Raw genomic sequence first — 8,268 nt, 5'->3', positions numbered from 1 at the left:
TGTGCACTCCAACTGCTTTCTCTCATGTCTCAGAATCCTTACTAGCATTACTCAGTTCTGATCATACAATTGATCAAAATATTCAAGTATGAAATGCTTACCAATTGATTGTTACCCAAGTCGGCTCCACCACTCACCACTATGGATTTTTCCTCTCTAGTGATTTTCAACCCTGCTTGCACATGAAAATCAAATGGGGAGCTTTTAAAACTAATATTGCCTGAGCCCCATCTCAGGCTATTAAATCAGAATCTATGAGAGTGGGGCTCCACTATGTCTTTTTAAAAGCTCCCTAGGCAGTTATAATGTGCAGTCAAGGTTTAGACCTACTGCTTTAACCTGAATGCCATACTCAGCATCTTCTTTCCCTCTCTGCCATGCTACAGTGATCATAATATTTATATCCAGCTCTTCCAGTGTCAATTGCCATTTGCTAGGTAAACACTAGCTAAGAAAGAGGGTCCCACTGTGAAGAAACACATGAGTATCATGATATTTCAAGTATGTATGTATGTAACATTACCTCTGTCAAGGTGTTTTATTTTAATTTATATAATATATTCATATACTATACATATTGATCTAGCTATACATTTGAACATAACTCTGGGTCACTCAGAGATCCTGTACTTCAGACAAGAGCTACCTCCGTTCAGGTGACACATGAAAAAAAAGTCCTCTTCCAAAAATGCTACCAGGAAATTTCTATAGATATGTTCCTGAAAGAGGCTTAAATGGTGATGTTTTGTCATAACTGGAGAGAATTCTGCCTAGCAAGAATACTAGAGTAGGTAGCCATTCCCTTGTCCAGGGGATCTTACTGATTCAAGGATAGAACCTGGGTCTCCTGCATTGCAGGCAGATTCTTTACTGTTTGAGCCATGAGGGAAGCCTTCAGTACACATTTTAAGGGGTAAAGAATCCTTCATTGTAATCCTCTCACTATATTAAAAAAAATTTTGTGATAGGGTTACTTATTGTTATAATTTTTTGTTATTATTAGACTAGAGATACCCAAAATATTTTTAAATGCATTAATACTATCACCAACTTTAAAAATACACATGCAACTATTAAGCCTGTGTTCTAGAGCCAGAGAGCTGAAAATACTGAGCCCACATGCCACAACTACTGAAGCCTGCCCATCTGGAGACCATAATCTACAACAAAAGCCACTGCAATGAGAAGCCCCGTGCACCACAATCAAACAGTAGCCCCTGATTTCCACAACTAGAGAAAACCTGTGCCCAGCAACAAAGACCCACTGCAGCCAAAATAAATAAATAGAAACATATATGTAAAATGGATTTGAAAATGTAACAACTGTAACACAAAACCAAAGCAATGGAATTTAGAAAGATGGTAACAATAACCCTGTGTAGGAGACAGCAAAAGAGACACTGATGTATAGAACAGTCTTATGGACTCTGTGAGAGAGGGAGAGGGTGGGAAGATTTGGGAGAATGGCATTGAAACATGTAAAATATCATGTATGAAACGAGTTGCCAGTCCAGGTTCGATGCACGATACTGGATGCTTGGGGCTGGTGCACTGGGACGACCCAGAGGGATGGTATGGGGAGGGAGGAGGGAGGAGGGTTCAGGATGGGGAACACATGTATACCTGTGGCGGATTCATTTTGATATTTGGTAAAACTAATACAATTATGTAAAGTTTAGAAATAAAATAAAATTAAAAAAAAACAAAAACAAAAAAAAAGATATTTTGAAAAAAAATTTACATGGATAGAAAACTTATAATGATAAAGGCCAGCTTTGACTACCTTCCCACCCCGCCTCGCACCCAGTTCTAGTTCCCTGCCCTGGGTGTAGCCTGGGTGTGTGTTTCTTCAAAACAATTTCCTATGCATTTACAAATATCTACAAGCATATAGCTGCACTATTTAGAACACAATTTTTAAACTCTTCCTCATTTGCTTCTTGTGATTTCTATCAGGTCAGTGCCAAGATGCTGAGAGACCCTCTGCCTCTGGATCTCTCTAGAGCTCATTGTTGGAGTAGTAAAATGTGCCCCCCAAAAAGTGCCATAAGCCAACGAGCTAAGTAAGCATAAATTGAGATGACACCCCAAAGGGATTCAACAAAATTCACCACCATTTCAGTTCTTCAGGTAATGTCTGAACGCTTTTAATAGGACATGGGTTATTAAGGTGATGGGAGGGCAGGTGTCCATTGTGAAAAGACAAGAAAATGACTTCAAAGAAAATTCTCTGGAGCTAGGACAATCAATAAACCATCACACTGATGGTCCCATTATGTTGATTTCCAAGACTGTCTGGGCAAGACCACACCCTGCCTTCTGCATATGACTCTAGAGGGAACGGACATCCACCTGACCCTTTACATGGAGGCAGGAGATGAGGGAGGACTGGTATTCCTCACGAAAGTTCCTCCGTCTGTGGTCCACGAAGCACCTAGACATTAAGAACAGCTGATGCGTGTTTACACCGTGCAGGCCCCTGGGCCTAAATTCAGACTGGAAGCCTCCAGCACTGTCCCTGGCGTTAGGAAGGCACCACCGTAGGAAAACCCAGAACTCACCGCTTCCCACAAACACACGGAATCTGCAGCTACATATACATAGAACGACTTCCTCCAGGTAAAACGCAAACAACAGAGTCTGAGTGACTCCTACACCTCCAGCCAATGAAGGCCCCCGAGGATGAGGCCACCAGAGTCCGAGACACAATCTCACCGGGAACTCCACCTGTTACAGCGCCTCCACCGACCTGCGCTGTGAAGGAATTCCAATTCCGAGGGAACTCGAATTCTGAGCTCCTGCCTGAGGGAAAAAGGGTTTAGACCCCGACTTTTTATACCTGTACCTGAGAGAAAGTTCCCCAAACCCCTAGTTTTGAAAATCAGAGGGGGCGCCCATCCTCCAAACCCAAACTGAGAAAACTTAAACGGCTCCAAGGCCACTTACCCGATGAAGGGCTCAGTGCACAGGTGGGAGCTCCAGAAGTGCCCAGACTTTATGAGAATGAGGCTTTATTTGTGAATCTTAAAGTCTTCCCTGAGGGGCAGGTGTCTCTTCAACACAGTCCAGGGGATTGAGGGCTGGTGGCACTGTCTTCAAGCTCTCCCTCATGCGAGCTCCAACCCGAACAAGGCCATCTTCATTTGAACTCTAGGCTCTGCCCCTTCTCCCTCCTCCCTTTGCCGTCCACGCCTACTGTCCCCCACGCCCTGTCCACGTATTAGCTGTCATATAGGCGCATGGGGTTTTTCCACACTAAGATAGTGCTTAATATGTTGACTATCAACCATAGTGTGTGTGTGTGTGTGTGTGTCACTCAGTCATGTCCGACGCTGCGACCCATGGCCTGTAGCCCACCAGGCTCCTCTGTCTATGGGATTTGCTAGGCAGGAATACTGGAGTGGGCTGCCACTTCCTTCTCCAATCAACCATATTAAACGTCTCCCCCCCACCCCCCCCCTCCCCGCGCAAGAAAAAAAAAAAAAAAAAGACTTCCTCTTGTTGAACTCAAAGCTTTAAGTTTTCATCAATAGTTCTGAAAACAATTCACATTCTTAAGTGTAAAGAAACTGGAAAAAAAGATTTAGATATAAAAATCATTAGGAAACAATTTCTGTGTGTTCTGCTGCGGGAACCTAGTGTACTGGGTATTTTAAGTATGGCAAAACCAATACAATATTGTAAAGTAATTACCCTCTGATTAAAATTAAAAAAAAAAAGTTTACCTAGAAGAATCGTTTTGGAGAAGGAAATGTCAACCCACTCTGTCACTCTTGCCTGGCAAATCCCATGGATGGAGGAGCCTGGTAGGCTGCAGTCCATGGGGTTGCTAAGAGTAGGACACAACTGAGTGACTTCACTTTCACTTTTCACTTTCATGCATTGGAGAAGGAAATGGCAACCCACTCCAGTGTTCTTGCCTGGAGAATCCCAGGGACGGGGGAGCCTGATGGGCTGCCGTCTATGGGGCCGCACAGAGTCGGACACGACTGAAGCAACTTAGCAGCAGCAGGAGCAGCAGCAGGAGAATCGTGTAAATACGGAAGTAACGCAGTTCTTCCCCGTTTTTCTGATTCACTTGATCCTCTAGGAGAAATCTACAAAATATTATCCACAAGGTTTCACAGACTTGTAGGACTGGATGCCGGAGAAGGCAATGGCACCCCACTCCAGTGCTCTTGCCTGGAGAATCCCATGGATGGAGGAGCCTGGTAGGCTACAGTCCATGGGGTCGCTAAGAGTCAGACACGACTGAACGATTTCACTTTCACTTTTCACTTTCATGCATTGGAGAAGGAAATGGCAACCCACTCCAGTATTCTTGCCTGGAGAATCCCAGGGACCGGGGAGCCTGGTGGGCTGCCATCTATGGGGTGGCACAGAGTCGGACACAACTGAAGCGACTTAGCAGCAGCAGCAGCAGCAGGACTGGATGCATTTGTTCTTGCCACCTTGAGAAAGGCCGGGCTTTATAACCGGCAGTCTATTATTCTCTGGCATAGCCCCCCTGGCTCTCCCAGCTTGTTTACTTGCTCACTTGCTGGTTGTCCTCTGTGTCGACTGCCAGCAACTTTTTTTTTTGGCCGTGCAGCTGGTGGGATCTTAGTTCCCCAATCAGGGAATGAAGGGAATGAACCTGGGCCCTCCACTGGACAATCAGGGAATTCCCCAACTGCCAGCAACTGATGGAAGGAGCTTTCTTTAAGGGAGGAGCTATTTTTCCTAATTGCAAATCATTACACTATAAGTGGTTAAATAAAATAGTCTGTGCTCTTAAAAAACAGGGCTTCTCTAGGACTCCTAGTGCATCACACCCTCTCCAACTTCCCCAGCCTAGCTCACCTACCCCTGTACTGACCCAAGGCCTGTCCTCCTCTCATGGATGTCCTCTACCCACTTGTGCCCTCCTCCCACTTCTCCTTTCCTCCCTCCTATTTGCCCCACTTCCCTTCTCCCCCTACCTGCTGCCCCTTGCCCCAACCGAAGGCCCCAAGTACCTCTGACCCATCCTCTGCCTGCAGTGCTCTGCTCTGCAGAGTGTGATGCTCCAGAATTGGCCGCCATGTCCATTGTGCCCAGATATGTTTGAGCCCTACTAGAAGAGTTTCTACATCAGGCCCATCAACCCCACCCAGATAAGATCCTGATGCTGGAAGCACTGGCCAACCTGGCATATGAGACTAACATCCATATTTCCCTACAGGAATTCCAAACCTACATTCTCAGCACATACAAGGACTTTACTGCAGCCATGGTCCAAGCCACTGGACACCTAACAAAAGCCAAATAGGTGACATCTGCATCAATGACCTGGTGCAACTGTGATAAGCTCATGATCACAGAGTCAGTAGTCATCATGAAGAAACTGCTGCAGATGTACCCAGCATAGTATGTGATCATCAAACACTTGGCAAAGCTCACAGAGAACATCCAGGTGCCCATGGCGCCTGAGCCAGCATCCTGTGACTCATGGGTGAATACTGTGAGCATGTTCCTAGGATTACATCTGACATCCTGAGATAAACAGCTAAGTTGTTTAAGCTGCGAGTTGTCATCAACCTGGTGGCCAAGCTTTACCTGACCAACTCTAAACAGATCACAACTGCTGACCCTATCTGTACTGAGTCTGACCAAGTGTAACAAGAACTGTGATATCAGAGACCAAGTTCACTTCACCCAGCAATTTATGGCCCCTTTGGAGTAGTGTAGGGCCCTCAGCCACCATGCCAAGATGCTCTAGCACCCAGACCAGTCCCAGTCTTGGAATCATCCTTCAAAGACCAGGATCACTTCCTCATGGACTTACTGTCCCATCTGCTCCGTGCCATGGTCATGGGCTACCAAGAGCTCCCAGACTGTCCAGAGGAAGTCCCAGATCCATCTGTGCACAACTTGGAAGTACCTGAATGGACTACAAGATCAAATCAGTAGAAGAGGAAAGAGAAACCTTTCTGCTCAGATTCTGAGGGGGAGTCAGAGCTCTTAGAGTCTACAAGTACTGAAGACCAGGATGAGGATGAGGAGAGGGGAAGGGCAGCAGGAGTGATCAGAGTGAGGAGAATTTTTCTTGGATGATGGCGATGATTCCAGCAGTAGCTCATCAGAGTCTGAGATGACAGCAGAGTCTGAGGAAGAGCAGATGAATCCTGCTTCCTAGAGGAAAACTAAAAAACAAAAATCCAGTGGCAAAAGTGCCCCTGCAGCCAATATCTCCCTGCTAGATCTAAAGTACTTCCTCCCTCCAAGTGCCTGGCCAATCTCTCCTCCCATGGTTGTGTCCAGCACTCTGGCTGCTGACCTAGAGGACCTGACACTCACAGACTGCCCCCTGGTTCCTTCACTCCTGATTCCAATATCTGCTGTTGGGAGGCAGGAGCTGCTGCCCCTCTTAGCTGGTGTGGGGCTGTTTGTAAGTTATACCCTCAGCAGCCAGCCTTTTTCTCAAGACTCTCACGGGGTGGCTGAGCACATCCACCTCTCCATCAATCATCAGCATCCTGAAATTGAACACCTACTGCTCAGAGAATCTGCAACTGCTGAAATGGGCATTAACTTCTGTGACTCAACCTAGGTGGCCAAGCTTCCAGCTTCGCACCCAGATCAGACAGTCTCATCCAGCCACAGGAGAGCTGATGTTCCCACCATCAGCTGGGTTGTGTCCCTTGTGGGGCATGTGGTGGGTACGGGTTTGCAGGAAGGACACAGACCAGTGGGAGCCTAGTCCTGCTGACCCTTTAATATTCCGCCCACTTGAGCTGCCCAGCTGACAGTCAACAATGAGAAGACAGTGATGGACACCATGCTGGTGATGGATGTGTTGTAGGCTCTGATGCAATGATTCCCAAATGCTGAGAATTTGTTCCCCACCTGTCTCTCCCTCATGAAATCTGGGCTGTTAGCCACCCCCCTCCTCTTTATTTCTCTCTCTCTCTCTCTCTCTCTCTCTCTCTCTCTCTCTCTCATATCAGACTCCTTAGGCTGGATAGCATCCACTGTGTCCTCTGTCCCTCTGGCATTACCAGGCAGCCCCTCTGCCCCAATCCTCCTCCCCATAGGTTCCTTAGTTAGCTGTGCAGAAGGCAATAACAAATGCTTCTTTCAATCCTCCTATTTTTTTCTGTAGCTATTATAGTAGCAAAATCTCAATTAAAAGTCTTATCCTTAATGTATGCTAGAAAACACATTATATAATACATATGATTAATATTAAATAGACTTATTGTGATTATTTGCAATATAGGTAAATATAAAATCATTATTTTGTACACCTGAAACTAATACAATGTCATACATCAATTATGTTAATACTCTGCTGCTGCTGCTAAGTCGCTTCAGTCGTGTCCAACTCTATGCGATCCCATAGATGGCAGCCCACCAGCCTCCCCCGTCTCTGGGATTCTCCAGGCAAGAACACTGGAGTGGGTTGCCATTTCCTTCTCCAATGCATGAAAGTGAAAAGTGAAAGTGAAGTCACTCAGTCTTGTCCAACTCTTAGCAACCCCATGGACTGCAGCCCACCAGGCTCCTCCATCCATGGAATTTTCCAGGCAAGAGTACTGGAGTGGGGTGCCATTGCCTTCTCTGATGTTAATGCTCAATAACAAATAAATAAAATGTGTATTTCTGGACTACAGTCCAGAACATTAGATCAGAATATCTAGATGTGAGCCTGAAAGTGAAAGTGTTAGTTGCTCAGTCGTGTCCAACTCTGTGACCCCATGGACTGTAGCTAGCCCTCCAGGCTACCTATGTCCACGGGATTCTCCAAGCAAGAATACTGGAGGGGGTTGCCATTCCCTTCTCCAGGGGATCTTCTAGACCTAGGGATCGAACCCTGGTTTCCCAAATTGTAGGCAGATTCTTTACTGTCTGAGCCAACAGGGAAGCTCTAGATGTGAGTCTAGATACTTTCATTTAAAAAGTGTCTGACATAATTTTACAAAATATTTGAGTTTAAACCTGTGAGGTATGCCGGAGATGCCTATTGTTTTAGCAGAGTCCCCCCTTCTCCACCCTGGGCTCTTTCACATGGGACCAAACCCTTCATAAATTGGGATTGAGGTGCCAGAAGAAACTACGATAAAGTAAGAGAACTGAGATCTCTGGAACCTGTCTATTCTACACTAGCTAGTTTATAACAATTAACCAAATGAGTACCTACTAAGACACATTCAGGAGAGGCAATCTTGGAAACTCAAAGAAAAGTGGAATTTCTGACCATACAGGGTTTATAATCTAATAGGAGACAAAGTTACACATTAAAAGTAT

At 45.7% G+C, this 8,268-nt stretch overlaps 1 pseudogene; it reads left to right on the top strand.

Moving 5' to 3' along the window:
• Positions 1-5,081: 5,081 nt before the first annotated feature.
• LOC129630608 (AP-3 complex subunit beta-2-like) lies at positions 5,082-6,767 on the top strand (annotated as a pseudogene).
• The last annotated feature ends 1,501 nt before the right edge of the window (positions 6,768-8,268 follow it).

The sequence above is a fragment of the Bubalus kerabau genome, chromosome 17 (assembly GCF_029407905.1).
Source record: "Bubalus kerabau isolate K-KA32 ecotype Philippines breed swamp buffalo chromosome 17, PCC_UOA_SB_1v2, whole genome shotgun sequence".
In the NCBI taxonomy this organism is placed as follows: Eukaryota; Metazoa; Chordata; class Mammalia; order Artiodactyla; family Bovidae; genus Bubalus; species Bubalus kerabau.
The sequence above is the reverse complement of the archived record's forward strand: the minus strand, read 5'-3'. Positions and strand labels throughout refer to the sequence as shown.